At 37.5% G+C, this 22,358-nt stretch overlaps 1 long non-coding RNA gene across 1 annotated transcript in view; it reads right to left on the bottom strand.

The window, feature by feature from the left end:
- Nucleotides 1-21,005, bottom strand: part of LOC123950997 — an 85,737-nt gene extending 64,732 nt beyond the window's left edge. The window contains exon 1 of the long non-coding RNA XR_006820325.1: nucleotides 20,936-21,005. This is a non-coding gene — a long non-coding RNA (uncharacterized LOC123950997). The remainder of the gene's footprint in view (nucleotides 1-20,935) is intronic.
- Nucleotides 21,006-22,358: the final 1,353 nt, after the last annotated feature.

Raw genomic sequence — 22,358 nt, 5'->3', positions numbered from 1 at the left:
GAGTAATTATTGCTTTTCATTACTACCTGTTTTCGGAATCCATTTGGCCAACATCTGTTTCCTGTGTCCAGAAGTATCCAGAAAGTGGTTCTGTCATTACATTTCACACATGAAAAAGTCTAGGAGCACAAACAGATGTTCCCCCAAAAAGAACAGGGTTATTTTGCTAAGAGATGTTAAAATACTAGAATATTGGAGAAAACTAAGTAGGATGAGCAGGTACTTGCTGCTGAGAGAAGTGGGACTAAGAGTGACATAACTAAGATCCAGAAAGCAATACAACTGGAAAAGCCACCACCAAGGCCACTGAGCATTTCATGAGGTGTGTGATTGGCTCAACGGTGAGCTTTATTTGGAATCTAGGAAAACAGAGTTCTCCCTCCGGGCACTGCTTGGCTTCCTCTCTTATTTATCCATCTTCTACTTATGGGAGAGGGGGAAAATGCCACCTTCAAAGTAGGTCTTTCATATTCTGGGGAAGAGTAAAGCTTACAAAATAAAATGCCACAGTCTTCCATGGTCACTGATAGCACCTTTCAAAGGATGAGTTCTAGTTAGTTGAGTGGCTCCCTGAAGGCTTACAGCTTCTTACACATGAGTTTTTGTTTTTGTGTTTTAAAGAAGCTGACTTAAGAAAACTGGAAGGTGTAGTTCTTTGTTTCAAAAATAAAAGTGTATTTGGGGTGCCTGAGTGGCTCAGTTGGTTAAACATCTGCTTTCAATCTCAGGGTCTTAGGATCAAACCCAGCACTGGACTCCTGCTCATTGGGGAGTCTGCTTCTTTCTCTCCCTCTGCCTCTCCCGCCCCCGCTCTTATGCTCTGTCTCTTGCTCTCTCTCTCAAATAAATAAGTAAAATCTTAAAATAAAATAAATAAAAGTGTATTTTAAAGATAATGATGGCTGTGGGGGTGCTGGGGTGTCTTAGCTGGTTAAGCATCTTCCTTTGGCTCAGGTCATGATACCAGAGTCTTGGGATGGAGCTCCCATGTCAGGCAGGCTCCCTGCTCAGTGGGGAATCTGCTTTTCCCTTTCCCTCTGCCTCTCGACCCTGCTTGTACTCTCTGTCGCTCATTCTCTCAAATAAATAAATAAATAAATGAATAAATAAATAAATCTCTTAAAAAATAAAGATGATAGCTATGTATTTCCGATTAATTTACATAAAGGAATTCAGAGACATTTAAGTTTAAAGATTTGTATAAGCCTTGTAACAATTCTGATTCTTTTCTTTTTTCTATTGTAAAGGCTATTTCATTTCATAAATTAGTCATATCTATTCTATACCATGCTAAAGAGATAAAGATCTATCTTAACACATGAACCAACTATGCTACTCCCAGGGTCCAGCTCCTGCTCTTCCAATAAATAGTAGTGATTCAAAGATTAGCAATTCTTTAAATCAAAACATGACTTTAGTGTATTCCTTATTATACCAATATTAGGAATCACTGCATTATGCTGTCCAATTTGGATATTCAAGTTTGTTTGTTTTTTTGTTTTTATTTTTATTTATTTATTTTGCTTAAAGATGGAGAAGGACAGGGGGGTGGGGAAGGACAAAGGGAGAGGGAGAGAGAGAATCTCATGCAGGCTCACCCCAGCATGGAGCCTGATGTGGTTGGGACTCCATCTCAAAATCCCGAGATCATGACCATAGCCAAAATCAAGAGTCAAACACTTAACTAACTGAGCCACCCAGGTGCCCTGGATATTTATGTTGAAAACATAACATAGAAATACATTTTATCTGGGACACCTGACTGGCTTAGTTTGTGGAACATATGACTCTTAATCTCTGGGCTGTGAGTTCAAGCCCCATGTAGGGTGTAGAGATTACTTAAAAATAATATTTTAAAGAAAAAAAAAACTCTTTCTGATGTTCTATCCTGACCTAAAGCAGAAGTTATTTTTATTTTTTTTAAAAGATTTTATTTATTTTATTTGTTCACTTATTTTGCACACACAAGTGGGGTAGGGGCAGAGGGAGAGGGAAAGAGAGAAACCCCAGCAGATTCCAGCTGAACATGGAGTCTGACATGGGGCTCAATCCCATTACCCTGAGATTATGACCTGAGCTCAAATCAAGAGTCAGAAGCTAAACTGACTGAGCCACCCAGGCACCCACAGAAGTTATTTTAAAACATTGTTAGCCTACACTGTTGGTGGGAATGAAAGCTGGTGCAACCACTCTGGAAAACAGTATGGAGGTTCCTCAGAAAGTTTAAAATAGAGCTATCCTATGACCCAGCAATTGCACTACTGGGTATTTACCCTAAAGATACAAATGTAGTGATCCAAACAGGCATATGAACCTCAGTGTTTATAACAGCAATGTCCACAAGAGCCAAACGATGGAAAGAGCCTTGATGTCCATCAACAGATGAATGGATAAAGAAGATGTGGTATCTATATCTATATCTATATCTATATCTATATCTATATCTATACAATGGAATACTATGTAGCCATCAAAAAATGAAATCTTGCCATTTGCAATGATGTGGATGGAACTAAAACATATTATGCTGAATGAAATAAGTCAATCAGAGGAAGACAATTATCACATGATATCACTGATATGAGGAATTTGAGAAACAAGACAAAGGATTATAGGGGAAGGGAGGGAAAAATGAAACAAGACGAAACCAGAGAGGGAGACAAGCATAAGAAACTCTTAATCTCAGAAAACAAACTGAGGGTTGCTGGAGTGGAGGGGGATGGGAGGGATGGGATGGCTGGGCAATGGACATTGGGGAGGGTATGTGCTACTGTGAGTGCTGTGAATTGTGTAAGACTGATGAATCACAGAACTGCACCCCTGAAGCAAATAATACATTATATGTTAATTAAAAAAATTGTTAGCCTAAAGCTAATTTCCAAATGCAAAAAGTATAAATAATCTCACATATCCTTGCTTCTAGAATCTAGAAGCAAATATTTCCCTGTGCTTTTAATAATAACAATTTATATCAATTTAGCAATAACTGTCGATAATTTTTGGTACTTGGAACCACGGAAATTAAAATTTTAGAATTAGAAAAATTCTTTAGAAAACACTGAATGTAATCTCCTTCTGGTCTAAGGGACGTAACAGTTGTGGACAGCTAGCACAGTGTATGAATCTTGATTCATCCCATGCTCATTTATCTACCTTTTGCTCAAATTTCCAAAAAATGTAATTAATCCTTAAACATGCACAACACCATAAAAATTATATTCTATTAGAAATAATGCACAATTAGGAACTGAAAAAATATTTATGGAAAATTTGATCCAAAGCAAGGGAAAAGGAAAGGAGGAATTGAATCTTTCAGAGCGGTTTTATCACCAGGTTACCATCACTGTTGATCAGCCTGTTTGGAATACTGCCATTTGGCTTTCTTTAATGGCACAATCAGTAGCTTCTACACCTGGACCAAACCACAAGTAGAATGTTGACTCATTTGATACAAGGCTGAATTTCCAAGAAAAGTAGAATAGTCACTACATGCCATGGATTGATCAATAATATACAAGCAAATTGAAATTCTACAGACTTACACAAGTCCAGGCAGAGGTAATTAAAATAATTCAAAGTTAATTGAGCTGTCAGGAAGAAAGTAAACATTTCTGGGTCTAGAGCAGATTGCTAATCAACACTGTAGTTACACATCATCTTAAGTTGGGTTCCCCTGGAACTCCAAGACTAGTATTTCAGGTGCAGGTAGCTTATTTGGGAAGTGATCCTAGGAAGAACCAATCAGGAAGTGGAGAAGTGAGACAGGAAAAGGAAGACAATATGATGGACTTAGGGAACAATCTAGGAAACTGGGTGATTATGACTCAATCTCACTGGAAACCCCTGGGAGATGATGCGAAATAATCTTCGGAGCTGTCATATCTGGGGATAGGGAGGCTGGAGTCTGTCACAGGTTGCAGGCTATTCCCAGAGGTATTAGCCCTTTATCACTGCTTATCTTCCCTTCTCTTGGCTGTGGCTAGAGAAAATCCTGATAGATGTAAGTGACACATGCGCAGTCATATCCCATGTGTATCTATGCAGTGTCTACTTGATTAACACCTTTAGACAAGTGATAGTGCAACGGAGAAGTCTGAATTTGCCAGGTTCTCTCTGCAGCAAATAAAAAGATATGATAGTCAGATAGTCTTACAATGTGGTAATAAGGTCGCTGTGAGACTGTTGTTATGGAAAATTATAGTGGGTGATAGTAGGTTTCTCCAACCCATTTATTAGGGTGTAGCTTTAGGTGAATCCCGTCTATAACAGTATGTCTAAGCCTAGTGATGCAGATTAAACTGCATTATCATCACTTAATAAGCATGGATTTAGTCAAAATGAGGTATCTCACAAAAAACATTGAAGAGCAGTGTGGATGGTAAAAAGTTAGCAGCGCTCATGCAATGTTCTACCCTAACCGAGGCTGGAACTCCTGGGACTGTGACTGTCTCTGGGGTATGGTGGATCAGCCTCTGAAAGCCTGATATGATGCCATTAATGATGTAGGTCATATCACTAGCTCCTCTTGCTTTGATCCATGGTCACCAAATAAGCTTCTTATTTTAATCAGGCTTCCGAGATAGATCAGTCAACAAAGAGAAGGGATGCCAGGCAGAGACTTGGACGCCTGGCTGTCTTCTCACAACTGTGTTTTCCATTGTAAATAAGTGAATTTTTTTAGAAGTAATTTGAGTCTATACCTTTGGGATTGATATTATGATAGTGGACATAACAAAATCAAGTTTCAGGCCTGTTACATGGTGACTTCGTCAACACTTTGTGAACCATCTGGCGGTGCTTCCTTGTGACTTTTGGGTTAGCATTTCTCTGGCATAACCTCTACAACTATAGCAATAGAGACCTCGGTTTCAGGAACTGGATTCTAGAACAATGATGTCTCTACTTGCATTTCTCTACACTCTTTCTCATTTCTAGAAGATCAGATTTCAACACTAGCCACCATAGCAGTGACTGGAATAGAATGTGGAGTTCCATTTAACTCTAGGTCTGAAACAGTTGGGAAGACACATTCAGTTCCATGTGTGTTCCTCAGAACTTTTAGTTCCTCAAGTGCTTTGTCACAGAGTTTCAAGGTCCAAAAAGTTTGGAAATATCACACCCTGTATTTCTATTTAGAGATTTGGAGTTGAGAAGTCTTGAGGATATCTCCTTAACTTTATTTAACACAGTGTTTTCTCGCTCTTCCCCATCTCTTCCCCACCTTGTTTAACCAAATATTTATTAATATCCCTTAGAACACATTTATGGATTATCATTACCATCAATCTCTTATCCTATTTCATGTCTTAAAAGTCATTTAATATTATTAAGGTTTGTAATTGGGAAAATTAATCTGGTTTTGCACATTTATAAAGGTTGAATGCATCGTGGTTATTTACTTTGCCCTGCAATAATATTCAAATCAATTTCTGCTTATCTCCCTTTTACATGAGGTTTGTCCTGTTAATAACATTCAGTTTACCATTTATGGCAAAAATGCATTTTCATTTCTCACATAGCTAGAAAATCTTTGCAGTATCTGTGCAAATAATTTTCTTCCTGCATTTCCTCGTGTACATCTATTTGCATTGCTCTGTCAATATGCTTGAGTTGCAAATGTAAACATTGAAATGATCTGAAATTCCCTCTAACAGAGAGGTTTCTGCCACTGATATTCATTTCTCATTGTATGTTTTGCTGTGTGAACAATTCCTTTCTTTGTTCATATGTTAAGGCTTTGCCAGAGGCAGACGTTTATGGCATTAATATACAGAATGTTGTGTGTATCCCTTTCATTATCTGGGAGGAGAACAGATAAAAACAACACAGAACTCTAAAGGCATAAGCAAACATAAAAGATTGCAAACACTGAGTAGTAGATGAGGCTTTTCTCAAGTTCAAGAGATAAGCAACTACACTGGGTGGGGTGTTTGTGTCCACGTGTGTGCATGTTTGTATGTATGTGCCCATGTGTGTCTATCAGAGGGAGACTGAGAGAGAAAAGTGTGTCTCACAGACTTGTTTCAAATGCTACCTGTTTTCGTACCTCTAAAAAGAGACTAGGCATACAATTTTGTAATATACTAATACAAAACCCAATTTTGAATCATTACAGTGAGTTTAACTCACTGTATTCAGACTACTGTTAAAACTAGTAAGACAGCTTATATTTGAGAAAATATCAAGAGAAAAACATCAAGCTGCATACAACTATTTTAGAGGAAATCCTAAACAAAATTTGGGGTTATCCAGAGTAAGCAAAAGAAACTAAAAGAGATACCACTATTATCAGGCTCTCACAGAGGTTAAGTGATTGAGTGAATGAGGCACTTTCACTAATGGGACTCAGGCTTAATCTCAGCTTTAAAAGGGACTTCTGGAATTTGTAATAACTCTTCCTAATGTCCAGAGCACTTTGTTTCTCCATTTAACAGCTTTCTTTTTCTTCTACTTTTTTCCCCTTTTCATTAGGCATGTCTATGATGAACCCCTATATGTATTACATAATTTCTATTTAACCACAACTCCGAGGAACTTAGAACTGTGTGGCTATTTCCAGTCTCCAGTATTAATCACATTTATTAGTGTGAAGAAGGGAGCAGTCATATCATTCCCGTCTTATAGACAAGAGAATAAAAACTGATTTGCTTGGGGTGCCTGGGTGGCTCAGTGGGTTAAGCCGCTGCCTTCGGCTCAGGTCAAGATCTCAGGGTCCTGGGATCGAGTCCTGTATCCGGCTCTCTGCTCAGCAGGGAGCCTGCTTCCCTCTCTCTCTGCCTGCCTCTCTATCTACTTGTGATCTCTCTCTGTCAAATAAATAAAGAAAATCTTAAAAAAAAAACTGATTTGCTTGAGTTCATGGAGAGGACTTGGAGTGGATGCAGGTAAATAAATCCCATGCCTTGATGAGCCCAAAGCTCACTACTGCACCTGTAGAGCCTGGAAGCTAGAAAATAAGCGAGTGATGGATCCTAAGGGGTTAGAGGCAGAAAAGGGGAAAGTAAGGAGTCAGTTCCTTCCGATATTGTAGTGCTTTCATGCAATGAGGTAGTCCCTGTGCACATCTTAAACTAGGAATTTTGGAAATGAAGGAGAGCCCACAAGGAGTGACAGTCAATGGATGGAATTAACCCAAGTTGATTTGTTTCCCACACACTCCTACTAAATAAGGGCAGCCTTTCCCTTCTGGTCATAGCAGTCTAGGACAACGGACAACTCAGGAGGAGACATACATATGTTTTTCTGCTTCTCTGTACCCCAAGAAAGCTATAAAGGGAAAAGAGAGAATTAGCTATTGCTACATTAAGAAAATGAGGTGCCAAGTGAAACCCCAAATCCCATTTTTATAGCCACCAAGAAGCTGCAGTTCAGGACTCATGTTGGGAAGCAAGCTATGAATCTTGTGACATTCATGGGCCTCATCACAGGACAGCACCAGAGATACCTCTGAGCCCACTGCTAGACATTGCACAGAGAGAGACACTTAAAAATCAGAAGAATCATATTTCATTTTTTAAAAAATGGCATTATTGAGGTATAACTGATGCATAATAAACTGCAAATATTTAAAGTGTACAGATAAATTTCAACATTTGTATATATTCATGAAGCCCATCAGCATAATTAAGAGAGGGGCACCTTTCTTAATTTATCACCCTTAAAATTGTCCCCATTACAGGAGCTCCTGTCCAAGAATTCTCTCTGATTTCTATTGTGCATCTCTCTGAGTGGTGAGATAGCTCAAGCAAATCACCAGAAAGCTACCAGGTAGGAAGGAAAAGGCTTCATCCAACTGTATTCAGTCTCTGACATTCCTGTGAACGGCTCAGAGTCACTGACACTCATAACGGAGAACATCCGGCTGCCCTTGTCTGCCTGTCAGTTCTTGTATTAGTTTCCTATTGCTGCTGTAACAAGTTATTACAATCTTGGTGGCTTAAAAACATTTATTTATTATCTTCTTTATTCCTGGAGGCCAAAGTCCTGAAATGAGCCACACTGAAATCAAGGCACCAGCAGAGCTGCATTACTTTATGGAAGCTCTAGGGGAGAATGTGTTTGCCTGACCCTTCCACCTTCTGGAGACGGCCTGCATTTCCTGGCAGTGGAGTCAAGTTGAGTCCTTCTCACACTGCATTACTCCAATCTCCTATGGCTACATCTTCTCTGACTCTGAATGGGTTTGTCCCTCCCCACCCCTTTTAAAGACCATATGATTATAGGATAAATCTCCCCATCTGGAGGACAGCTGATTAGCGACTCTCATTCCATGTGTGACCTTAATTCCTCTGCCTTGTACTACAATGTGTTCAGGTTCTGGGGATTTGGATGGGGACATCTTTGGAAAATCTTCATTCTGCCTAATATAGTTCTATAGCTACCCATCTCCCCACCCTCCACCATGTTGTCTCTGTATAGTCTTGGAGGTTGCTACCATGTGAAAGTTAACGCCTACTTTGGTTTGCTCTTGATCTTTTACGTTTACCATGTATTTTCATATGCTGTGGCTCTCTAAATTCTTAAAAAGTATGACAAACCCCAATTCTACTGATGAAAAATGAGGCAAAGAGGGGCTAAGTGAGTTTGTCATATTATGTATGCATTGGTGGCAGAGCTAATATTGAAGTCCCATTTGACTGTCTTTAGATTTGATGTCATTTTTGCTACCTTCAATGTAGCTACACGTATAATAATAATCCATACAAGTACAAATGGACGCCTTTATTTAAATGCATACACATGTTCTTGGTCTCTCTTGATGAAATGGGGACAGTGATAGTTCATTCCCAAAGCTATTCAAAGAATTAAAGAGAAGCTATTTAGTGTCAGATACCTGGAGAAGGGCAAGAAACTGGTATCTTCATGACTGAATTTTGCTTATATCCCTTCACCCTCTCCAAAGGGTTGAGTTTGTCTAAAAACAATGTACAGGGTTTGAGGGCCTTTAGGTAGGGCTCATAATCTCTAAGACTAGCAAATCCCTCGTGTTTTAAACCAAGCCGAAATCAAGACTTTTCATTACCTACCTGGGCCCTATAAGAATATAAGTTTGAAATCCTAGGGCACCTCAGTGGCTCAGTCGGTTAGACGTCTGCCTTTGGCTCAGATGAGGATCCTGGAATCCCAGGATTGGGTCCCACATCAGGCTCCCTGCTCAATGGGGAGTCTGCTTCTCCCTCTGGCCCTCCCTCATCTCATTCTCTCTCTTTTAGTCTCTCTCTCTCAAATAAATGAATAAAAAATCTTTTTTTTAAAAAAGATTTTATTTATTTGACAGAGAGAGAGAGAGAGATACCACAAGTAGGCAGGGGGCAGGTGGAGAGAGAGAGGGAAGCAGGCTCCCTGCCAAGCAGAGAGCCCGATGCAGGGCTCAATCTCGGGACCCTGAGACCATGACCTGAGCTGAAGGCAGAGGCTTACCCACTGAGCCACCCAGGTACCCCTAAATGAATAAAAAAATCTTAAAAATAGAAAGAAAGAAAGAAATGAAACCCTGAAGTAAGTCAACAAGGAGAAATGAAAAATCTAGGAATACTGGGGCGCCTGGGTGGCTCAGTGGTTAAAGCCTCTGCATTTGGCTCGGGTCGTGATCTGGGGGTCTTGGAATCGAGCCCCACATGGGGCTCTCTGCTCAGCGGAGAGCCTGCTTCCCCCCCTCACTCTGCCTGCCTCTCTGCCTACTTGCGATCTCTCTCTGTCAAATAAATAAATAAAATCTCAAAAAAAGAAAAAAATCTAGGAATACTTTGAGACCTCAGGTTTTTCTTTACATACACAAATATCCAAACTCATTGGTTAAAGAGTGGTACCTTAGATTATGCTCCCTTTCTTCAGGTAAATCAGAAACCAGTTACCAGAAAGATATAAAAAATTAGAGAAACCAGACGGGTTTTTTGGGTGTGTGTGTGTGTAATTAATAAACTCTTTCTTTAAATGCTGAAATTTGTGATCTGTTCTTCCACTGTGAGCAGATTCTCAGACACAGTCATCTTTAGCATCAAACTACATCAAATTATTCTCTTTCTCTCTCTCATTTTTTTTTTCTCCTGCTAACTAAAATTCAAGATAATGCTCCACTTTTCCTAGATGATGTAGAACTTCAGGTCAGACTTCTTTGACAGAGGAGGTTTCTTTCACCTTACCATCGCTGATGGTGAGCTACCAATAGATTAAAGCAGTGACTGCATTAGCACAGAGGATTCTGGTACTTAGAACAAAAGCAAATTAATCATTCTTTCCTGTACATATCTTTTGTCACATTAATGATTCCAGAACCAAGGGAGAAATATGTAATCTGAAAAAGAATAAATGGACTACACACAGTAATCTGTATATAATATTTTTGCAAATAATATATCCATTTTAGTACTAAAATGAAGAGAAGCCTGCCAAAAAGACTTGAAACTGATGCACAAAACATTTTCACCTAGAGTTCAAACCTATCTATAGAAGCAGCAATTATTTTGTAATTTAAAAAAATGAGCATAAAACTTACCAACAGGAAATAAGTACTCACTAAAGAGAATTAGCAGAAAATCCAATGCTAAGTGACTCTGTATAAAGACTTCTGACTTTTATAACTTCTTCCGCCAATAATTTTCTTAGTTTAAGCTATTTTCCGTCACAGAGCAATTTTTTGTGTTTTAAAATTAGAAATATTGATAGTCATAGTTAAAGAAGAGTGGATTATTTAAAAAACAAAAACAAAAAAACCCCTTACATTCCAAAATAGTTCAAGAAGAATAACTGGTTTGAATAATGAGACATTCATTTCCAACAACTTAAAAATAAAATCTAATAAAAGATATTAGAAAACATTAGAAATTAGGAAAAATAGGGGTGCCTGGGTGGCTCATTCCATTAAGTATTTGCTTTAAGCTCAGGTCATGATCCCAGGATCCTGGGATTGAATCCTGAATCAGATACCTTGCTAGGCTGGGAGCTTGCTTCTCCCTCTCCCTCTGCCGGCCACTCCCCCTACTTATGATCTCTCTCTGTGTCAAATAAATAAATGAAATCTTTTTAAAAAATTAGGAACAATATTTAGGAAAATAAATTGATTACATTAAGTCATTATGAATTCTGTTTTAAAATGTCTGTCTCATAGGTTTTGATATATCTTCTCTTGATTTCCCACTAACAAGAGATAGAAACTCTCAATAATACTAAAACAAAACAAACCCAAAAAACAAACAAACAAATAAACAATGCTGCCGGTCATGTTCTTTATAGAACTTGGGATAAGATTCACTAAGTATGCGATTAATGGTCAGCATATACTTTGCCTCTATGACCCAGCAAAATCACCTGCTTGGGGGGAAAAAAGTAGTAGGAAAAGAAAGAGGTATTTTATTTATTTTCTATTCTCTGACCAAAAGCTTAGGAAACTGAGAATTTGAACTATGCACAAAACCGAACAGTGGTCCCCTCACTCACCTTTAAGTATCATAAGGGCATGATATGGACATGTTTTTGCTGACACTTTATAATCTACTAGATTATAATCTACTAGATTTATAATCTACTAGAGTGCCAGTAATTTATAGGTTAAATATATTTGGAATGAATGAATGAATGAATGAATGAATGAATAATGAATGAAATAGCTAGCAAGAGGGGCACCTGGTGGCTCAGTCAGTTAAGTGTATGTCTTTGGCTCAGGTCATGATCGTGGAGCACCCAGACTGATTCCCCCCATCAGGCTCCCTGCTCAGTGAGGAATCTTCTTCTCCCTCTCCCTGTACTCCTCCCCCTCTTGTGCTCTCTCTCTCTCTCACTCTTTCTCTAATAAATAAATAAAATCGTAAAAAAAAAAAGTAGCTAGCAAGAACTGAAATCCAACAATTAAAGGAACATTAACAAAAATTAACAAGCAAAGAAAAGTTCTTGAGCTAAAATAAGAATTACAGATGTAGGTGCACCTGGGTGACTCAGTTGGTTAGACATCCCACTCTTGTTTTCTACTCAGGTTGTGACCTCATGGGTCATGGGATCACCAGACCAGGAGGGCTCCACACTCAGCAGGGAATCTGCTTGAGAAGTCTCTCCATCTGCCCCTCCCCTCACTCATGCTTGGGTACATGGGCATCCCTGCCTCCCCAGCGCCTGCCTCTTTTGCTCTTAAATAAATAAATCTTTAAAAAAAGATATTTACAGATGTGGACTAAACATTATGGGCTAGTTTGGGGCAGAATGGAGAGGCTCACACCTGTAGATATTCTGTGACTGTCTTAAATTCCAAGAATAAAGAAAAATATTTATAAGAATTGAGGAAAAACATCCTTTTCATAACTTTTGAGTACAGGGGGAACAGACGCTTCTGAGGAGCACCCTAGGATTGGAACCGCTTTGGAAAGGTAGCTAAACATAACTTGGCCAAGAATAGAAGTGAGACATTTACTCTGAGATCTGTCCTACATTCACATAATGGGAGTTTGGTCACAGAGAGATTCCTGGCCTATGAATCATAGGACCATTTTCTTGGCTCAGCTATTTATTAATTAAGCATATAATTTCTTGGAACTCAGTTTTTTTTAACCTAAACTGTGAAGAGTTTAGACTCCTAAAGGTGTCAATTTGGTGACCTGTGAGCTGAATCCAGGCATATAGTTTTGTTTTGAAAGAATAAAGTAAAACTGTTTTTATTTGTAGAAGATATGTACAGAGAAAATCCAGATGAAACTATAAACAAATTTTGGAACTGATAAGTGAGTTTAGCAAGGCTGCATCAGACAAAGTCCATTTACAAAAATAACTAGTGCTTCTACATTTTAGCAATGACCATTTGGGGGGAGGGGAAGCAGTAAAAAATTTCTTATTAAACTCTTAGGAATAAGTTTAATTAAAGGGTTATTAAGACTTGCATAATGAAAACTATTATTACTAGAGAAACTAAAGAGGGTCTATATAAATAGACATATTATGTTAATAAGATTGAAAAAACTCAGAATTCCTAGATTTTAAGAATCTCCAAGTTTATCTGTAGATTCAGTCAAAATCCCAGCACACTATTTTGTAGAAATAGACAAGCTGATTCTAAAATTCACATGGAAATGTGGAAGAACTAGAATAGCCAAGAAAATAATGAAGAAGAAAAATAGTTGGAAGACAATTTGATTTTGAGATATACCATAAATCCACAAATATTAAATGAGTCTACTATTAACATAAGAAAAGACAAATCAGCAGACAGAACACAGTTCAGTGATTGATTCACCTACACGTGGTAAATTCCATTCTGATAAAGGTACCAACGAAATTAAGCAGGAAAATATATTCAGCAAATGTTGCTGGAAAAATGGGACAATCTACTGAAAAACAAAGCAAAACAAAACAAACAAAACCTTGACATTCTTCCACTATATATAAAAGTTAATTCAAAGTAGCTCAGAGACCTAAATGTAACATTTAAAAGGATACAGCTCTGAAAGAAACACAAGAGAATATCTTCTTAACTGAAGAATAAGCAAAGATGTCTTTGGACACAGAAATCATTAACCACAAAAGAATAAACAGATAAATAAGACTTTACCAAAATGAAAAACTTCTCATCAAAAAGTACTCATAAGAAAATGAAAAGGCAAGATTGGGGAGAGATATTCACAATATATATATCTGATAAATGACTTTCATCCAAAATATAAAAGATATAATATAAATATTATTATATATACAACACACATATAATAATATGAATATAAAATTTAAAATAGTAAGTCACTTCAACAGACAATTCACAAAAGATTTATGATTGGCTAACAAGCACATAAGAAGGAGTCCAATGTCATTCGTAAACAAAATAATGTAATGAAAACCTTAAGAAGGTACTACTTTATGTCCATAGAATGGTTTAAATTAAAAAGGTTGATTGTACTAAGTACTGATGACAATTTGGATCAACTGGAAATCTAATACATTGACAGCATTAAATGATATAATCACTTTTGGCAAATGAGGATTTTTAATAAAATTATACATACATCTTTACTGTAACTCAGAAATTATACCCCCTATAATTGAAGCATATGCCCACGAATACGTCTTTTTTTTAATTTTTTAATTTATTTCTTATTTTTTTATAAACATATAATGTATTTTTATCCCCAGGGGTACAGGTCTGTTGAATCACCAGGTTTACACACTTCACAGCACTCTCCATAGGACATACACTCCCTAATGTCCATAACTCCCCTCCCCCTCTCCCAACCCCCTCTCCCCCCAGCAACCCTCAGTTTGTTTTGTGAGATTAAGAGTCACTTATGGTTTATCTCCCTCCCAATCCCATCTTGTTTCATTTATTCTTCTCCTATCCCCCTAACCCCCCATGTTGCATCTCCACATCCTCATATCAGGGAGATCATATGATAGTTGTCTTTCTCTGATTGACTTATTTCACTAAGCATGATACCCTCTAGTTCCATCCACGTCATCACAAATGGCAAGATTTCATTTCTTTTGATGGCTGCATAGTATTCCATTGTGTGTATATGCCACCTCTTCTTTATCCATTCATCTGCTGATGGACATCCAGGTTCTTTCCATAGTTTGGCTATTGTAGACATTGCTGCTATAAACATTCGGGTACACGTGCCCCTTCGGATCACTACGTTTGTATCTTTAGGGTAAATACCCAGTAGTGCAATTGCTGGGTCATAGGGTAGTTCTATTTTCAACATTTTGAGGAACCTCCATGCTGTTTTCCAGAGTGGTTGCACCAGTTTGCATTCCCACCAACAGTGTAGGAGGGTTCTCCTTTCTCCACATCCTCGCCAGCATCTCTCATTTCCTGACTTGTTAATTTTAGCCATTCTGACTGGTGTGAGGTGATATCTCATTGTGATTTTGATTTGTATTCCCTGATGCCGAGTGATGTGGAGCACTTTTTCATATGTCTGTTGGCCATCTGGATGTCTTCATTGCAGAAATGTCTGTTCATGTTCTCTGCCCATTTCTTGATTGGATTGTTTGTTCTTTGGGTGTTGAGTTTGCTAAGTTCTTTATAGATTTTGGATACTACCCCTTTATCTGATATGTCGTTTGCAAATATCTTCTCCCATTCTGTCAGTTGTCTTTTGGTTTTGTTAACTGTTTCCTTTGCTGTGCAGAAGCTTTTGATCTTGATGAAATCCCAATAGTTCATTTTTGCCCTTGCTTCCCTTGCCTTTGCCGATGTTCCTAGGAAGATGTTGCTGCGGCTGAAGTCGAAGAGGTTGCTGCCTGTGTTCTCCTCAAGGATTTTGATGGATTCCTTTCTCACATTGAGGTCCTTCATCCATCTTGAGTCTATTTTTGTGTGTGGTGTAAGGAAGTGGTCCAATTTCATTTTTCTGCATGTGGCTGTCCAATTTTCCCAGCACCATTTATTGAAGAGGCTGTCTTTTTTCCATTGGACATTCTTTCCTGCTTTGTTGAAGATTAGTTGACCATAGAGTTGAGGGTCTATTTCTGGGCTCTCTATTCTGTTCCATTGATCTATGTGTCTGTTTTTGTGCCAGTACCATACTGTCTTGATGATGACAGCTTTGTAATAGAGCTTGAAGTCCGGAATTGTGATGCCACCAACTTTGGCTTTCTTTTTCAATATTCCTTTGGCTATTCGAGGTCTTTTCTGGTTCCATATAAATTTTAGGATTATTTGTTCCATTTCTTTGAAAAAAAATGGATGGTATTTTGATAGGGATTGCATTAAATGTGTAGATTGCTTTAGGTAGCATAGACATTTTCACAATATTTATTCTTCCAATCCAGGAGCATGGAACATTTTTCCATTCCTTTGTGTCTTCCTCAATTTCTTTCATGAGTACTTTATAGTTTTCTGCATATAGATTCTTAGCCTCTTTGGTTAGGTTTATTCCTAGGTATCTTATAGTTTTGGGTGCAATTGTAAATGGGATTGACTCCTTAATTTCTCTTTCTTCTGTCTTGTTGTTGGTGTAGAGAAATGCAACTGATTTCTGTGCATTGCTTTTATATCCTGACACTTGACTGAATTCCTGTACAAGTTCTAGCAGTTTTGGAGTGGAGTCTTTTGGGTTTTCCACATATAGTATCATATCATCTGCAAAGAGTGATAGTTTGACTTCTTCTTTGCTGATTTGCATGCCTTTAATTTCTTTTTGTTGTCTGATTGCTGAGGCTAAGACTTCTAGTATTATGTTGAATAGCAGTGGTGATAACAGACATCCCTGCCGTGTTCCTGACCTTAATGGAAAAGCTTTCAGTTTTTCTCCATTGAGAATGATATTTGCGATGGGTTTTTCATAGATGGCTTTGATAATATTGAGGTATGTGCCCTCTATCCCTACACTTTGAAGAGTTTTGATCAGGAAGGGATGCTGTACTTTGTCAAGTGCTTTTTCAGCATCTATTGAGAGTATCATATGGTTCTTGTTCTTTCTTTTATTAATGTGTTGTATCACATTGATTGATTTGCGGATGTTGAACCAACCTTGCAGCCCTGGAATAAATCCTACTTGGTCATGGTGAATCATCCTTTTAATGTACTGTTGAATCCTATTGGCTAGTATTTTGGTGAGAATTTTTGCATCTGTGTTCATCAAGGATATTGGTCTGTAGTTCTCTTTTTTGGTGGGATCCTTGTCTGGTTTTGGGATCAAGGTGATGCTGGCCTCATAAAATGAGTCTGGAAGTTTTCTTCCATTTCTATTTTTTGGGACAGTTTCAGGAGAATAGGAATGAGTTCTTCTTTAAATGTTTAGTAGAATTCCCCTGGGAAGCCATCTGGCCCTGGGCTTTTGTTTGGAGATTTTTGATGACTGTTTCAATCTCCTTACTGGTTATGGGCCTGTTCAGGTTTTCTATTTCTTCCTGGTTCAGTTGTGGTAGTTTATATGTCTCTAGGAATGCATCCATTTCTTCCATATTGTCAAATTTGTTGGCATAGAGTTGCTCATAGTATGTTCTTATAATTGTCTGTATTTCTTTGGTGTTAGTTGTGATCTCTCCTCTTTCATTCATGATTTTATTTGGGTCCTTTCTCTTTTCTTTTTGATAAGTCCGGCCAGGGATTTATCAATCTTATTAATTCTTTCAAAGAACCAGCTCCTAGTTTCATTGATTTGTTCTATTGTTTTTTGGTTTCTATTTCATTGATTTCTGCTCTGATCTTTATGATTCTCTTCTCATGCTGGGTTTAGGGTTTCTTTCTTGTTCTTTCTCCAGCTCCTTTAGGTGTAGAGTATGAAGACTTCTATAAGAATGTTCAGAATAACTTTATTCATAATAACTAAAAACTCAAAATGACTCAAATGTTCATCAATAGGAAATCATTAACTAACTGTGGAATAGCCACCTAATGGAATTTACTTAGAAATTAAAATAGCTACTGATACACACAACAATATGGATATATCTCTAAAATATTATGCTGAGCAAAAGAAACCAGGCAGAGTATATACTTATAATTGCATGTATTTCAGTTCAAGAACAGTAATACTACCCTACAACAGAGGTTAGGAAACTTTTTCTGTAAAGGGCCCAATATTAAATATTTAAGGCTTTGCGCTGATAAATTTTTAGTATGTATACTCATTTGTTTTTGCCCAGAAAGCAAACAAGAAGTTTCTGGATCAAAGGAAAATACTATTACTTACAGCAGCATAAATGCATAATTTCCTCTTTCCCCCCTGCCCCCCAATCCTATTCCTTTTAGAGTAATGCGATGAAAGCCAAAAGTTAGGCCTGTAATACAAAAAGGAGGTTTCTGTATCACAGGAGAGGAATCCTATAATTATGAATCTGAGAGTTTATACAGAAACTGCTACACAGCCGCCCTCCACTCCTGAAGGACATAAATCTTACCTCCCTAAGGTACATAAATCTTGACTAGGAATAAAAGAGGAATGTTTCTAGTTTACAATCCTTTGAAATGAAAACAAACAGCTCTCAATTTCGTTTCCCTTTGCAATGTAAATATATACCCTTCAAATGTGACCAGCAAATGTTCCTAGGGAACAAAAGAAGGTATTCTCTATCTTTACAGCCATGCCAATTTTTCATTGCTCAGGAGGCTGGGTCTCTGCAGGATTACTGAAAAAATCCATAAAAATATGGACTGTCCAAGTATGGACCATAATGTCTGCATCTCAACTACTCAATTCTGCACTTGAGCCATGAAAGCAGTAGTATAAAATACAAAAAAAAAAAAAAAAAAGTGTGTGTGTGTGAATTTATTCCAATAAAACCTATTTGCACAAACAAGAGGTAGAACATATTTAACTAGTGTGAGCTGTAGTTTGCTAACCCTTGTTCTAGAATGATAGAAACAGTAGCAATTGTTTCCTCTAGAGTACAGCTGATTGACTGACATGGAGGTCAAGGGAACTTTCCAGACTGGTGGAAATATTCTTCCTCTTGATTTGGGTGAACATTATATGGGTGTATGTCTTTGTCAAAACTCATCAAACTATGCTGTGTATTGTACTTTCGTAAAATTTACCTGATACAAAAAAAAAAAAAAAATCACTACAGATTCCTACAGCCATTAAAAAGATAATAAAGGAATACTGTGAATAATTTTACTCTCATTAACTCAACAACCTAGAAGAAATAGACCAATTCTTTGAAAACCACAAACTAGGGGTAGCTGGGTGGCTCAGTGGGTTAAGCCCCTGCCTTCAGCTCTGGTCATGATCTCAGGGTCCTGGGGCTAGGGTCCTGGAATCGAGCCCTGCATCGGGCTCTGTGCTCAGTGGGAAGCCTGCTTCCCCCTCTCTCTCTGCCTGCCTCTCTGCCTACTTGTGATCTCTGTCTGTCAAATAAATAAATAAAGTCTTAAAAAAAAAACAACCCACAAACTGCCAAAATTCAACAAATATGAAATAATTCAAATAGCCATATAACCATTAAATAAATTTAATTCATAATTTAAAAGCTCCTGAAAAAGGTATTGCCAGGATAAAATGGAATCACCAGAGAATTCTATTAAATATTTAAACAAGAATTAACATGAATTCTACACAACCTTTTTCAGAATGCAGAAGAGGAGGAAACACTGCTTAATTTGTTTTATGAGGCCAGTAATTACATCACATCAAATTCAGGCAAAGACAGTATAAAACCAAACAAAGCAAAACTATAGACCCATGTTCCTCATGTAAGCACAAAAATCTTTAACAAAATATTAGCGAACAGAACGCAGAAATATCTAAAAAGTATTACACCATGATCAAGTAGGTTTTTTCCAAGGATGCAAGGCTGATTTAACATCTGAAAATCTATTTTAGTAATCCACCATCTCAACAACTCCCAAAGCAGTAAAAAATCAATTTGCCCTCAGATTTCATTTTCCAACACTAAATGCTGGTGATGTCGCCTATGTTTAAATGGTAAACAAAATACAGTATGTTCCTAACTTGAATTCTTGCAGAGAACATATACTTAACATATACTTATGTCCTTACTCACATGTGCACACTTGACACAAATATCTACTCTTACACACAGATAAATGAAAAAAAGGGAGGATATATTTTTTAAATGGTGATGTTTCTAGATAGTAGAATATATATGGTTTGAATTTTCCATTTTTAAAATATATTTTGTACATTGGGCCTGAATATTTACAGTCAGGAAAAAAGTAAAGAAAGTAGTCGGAAGAGAGGAACACTGGTATTTCTCCTAAGTAATTTTACTCATTTTAAAAAATCTTGAACATTGTATCAAATACCTCTATGACTAATTTTATAATTTCAAAAAACACTAAGCTATTTCACAGATAATTCCCCTAAAATTTATATCTCTATAGGTTTATTTGAAAGAACAACGTGTGAGACACTAGACTATTAACAGCTCTAATGACCGACCACCATACCGGACTTAAACAGATTGCCAGATGGATTAACACTGACTTATTGAAAAAAATGATACAATTTTACAGTATCAACTATTGCAGTCCAGTCATAAGGAATTACCCCTTTAAAATATACTTTAAAAAAACCAACTTTCTATTATGACCAATTTGGTGTCTTCCATGGATACATGCTATTACAAAAATACAGATGAAAAGTATATCAGTGGCTATTATTACACTAATATCCAGGATTAATATAATGTCCAGGAATCAGATGCAATTACAATGAAAGCCCCATGGCTTAGATGTGTTACTGGTTTCTTAAATAACCAATCTGAGAAGCTGAACTAGTGAGTTTGGGACATCTTTACCAAATGAAAATTAATTAACAATTACACATTGATTTCTATTTTAAATGGACGTTAATGAATAAAGAATGTATTTAATTTAATACCATAGAATCCCGGATAACTCTCCTTCCTGGTAAATGTGTTTCACATTTTCAAACAATTCCACCTCTCCCCTTTAAAACCTGTAAATGTGACTTTGATTCCTTGAATGAAGGAAGGTAAAGAGGCTAATAGAAACATAATTCTCAGAGTCTTTCTTTTGTGGATCATATTGTAAGTATACACACACATCAAGGGTATCTCCATTCATCCATCACAGAAGCAGAAGAGCAAAGGGAAAAGAACCACCTGAAAGAAAAATAGAGTTGATACCTTCTCTGCCTGCTTTGAACTGTTATTTATTTTCCCCAGAAACTCTGCCCCTACTCTAATTGATAAAAATTACATCACCATAAGCTCACACCCTTCCGGGTTTCCCACGCCCCGGAGAGGGATAAAACCTATACACTACATTCTGCAGACTTTCCTGCCAGCAGGATTCTAGGCAGAAATACAAATGAGAAGTACTTGCATGAGATTTGTAAGGAAGAAGAAAAGCAAAAGCCATATCCTCTAGCTTTAGACAGACCCTAGGTAGATGAGAGGTAAGGTTTTTGATATCCTGCGTATCAGCCACTTTGATGCTATGGATATCTGAGACCTTTGGTGGCAGTTTTCCTACAATTCTTGCATATTCAGATTTCCCCAAAGAGGCCTTCCTGGCCTTCACTCCTACCTTTCTGCAGTTGTGTGAGTCTTTAATTCCATGTTTGATCCACAAAAGCAGCAATTTCATTCGGTTTGGCCTAAAAAGAATATAAAATGAGAAATTATTTTTAGTAAAAATGTAATAATAACACCGCCCTTCTCCAAATGGGCCATATTTCCATTTTAAACCAAAGACATGGAAAACATGTATTTCTTTCACGTGGAAAAGCACGTCTACAAAAGGTATAATTCTAACGTCCTATACATATCTTCTGTTACGGTAGAAGCTTTCTTCTGTAATTGGCCTCCACAGCTCTTGATGAGCTTGGATCACTTGCCTCCTATTTGCATACTTCAGTCTTGCCCTGGATTCTAGAATAGCCCAGGCTTGATGATAAATGTGCCTATGTTACTTTAGTCACACATGGGTACCCCTCTGCACAGCTCGCACTCCTTATTTCACCAATTAAGCCACTTTCTTCTTAATTGTCCTTCTCTAATAAATAAAAAACCCTGTCATTTATTGAAGTCCTGGCTACTTGTGGACAAACCCAGAAACCATGTGACTGGGTTCCAGGGTATTGATCCTCTGAGTTCCTGTCGCTTTGCTCTATCAGGACACCATTTTATTCTTCTTATTTTTTTTTTCCATTTTGGATCTCACATTATTGATGGACATATTGATTGAATGGTGATGAAATATTGTTATACTATTGTGCACAGTGCCGAGCATACTTCATTAATAGTAAATGAAAGATTAAATAAAAAAATGAAAGACTGTTCAGAGAAGGCCCAGGTTAATGGGAAACTGGTGTAGGAACCTAAAAATATCTAGATAGAGCCTTTTAAACACATTTACCTCAGGGATCTAGTTCATGCGGGCGGTTGATTGAGGTTTAGCCCAAGTCTCTGCCTCCTCAGTCAAACTAATTCAAGATAGAGGTTAATTTTTTTCCCATGAAAAAATACAGACTTGGGCAGACAATGTGAAGTAGTATGTATCGTCTTCACCCATATGGCTAAAGCTGGCTGAGCATACTCTACGCTCCTTTTTTTTTTTTTTTTTAAAGTTAATGTTTCTCTTTATTGATAGTCTCAAATTACACTTGAAGAAAAAATACAAATCAAGGACTGGAATGTAAACATCTGAGCTTACTTTAGTCAACACAATGTATCCAAGGGATCCATGTGTCAAACACACAGCCAAGTATCAGGTATGGAACAGTGAACGCAAAGGGTTAACGGGTTGATTCAGCCCTCAAGGAGCTTACATTCTAAAGCAGAAAGCAACCACAGGTTGGACAGATGCTAAACATGAACAAAGGCAGGCTGTCTACGCTCCTTTTTGAAGCTTGCAGGAGAGAGGGAAAAATGGAAGGAAACCAGCTTTCTTTTTTAGATAGCTTGACCTAGGAGTTTCATATATATATACCACTTCTGCTCATCTCCCA

The sequence above is a fragment of the Meles meles genome, chromosome 9 (genome assembly GCF_922984935.1).
Source record: "Meles meles chromosome 9, mMelMel3.1 paternal haplotype, whole genome shotgun sequence".
In the NCBI taxonomy this organism is placed as follows: domain Eukaryota; kingdom Metazoa; phylum Chordata; class Mammalia; order Carnivora; family Mustelidae; genus Meles; species Meles meles.
This window is presented reverse-complemented; position numbering and strand designations above follow the sequence as displayed.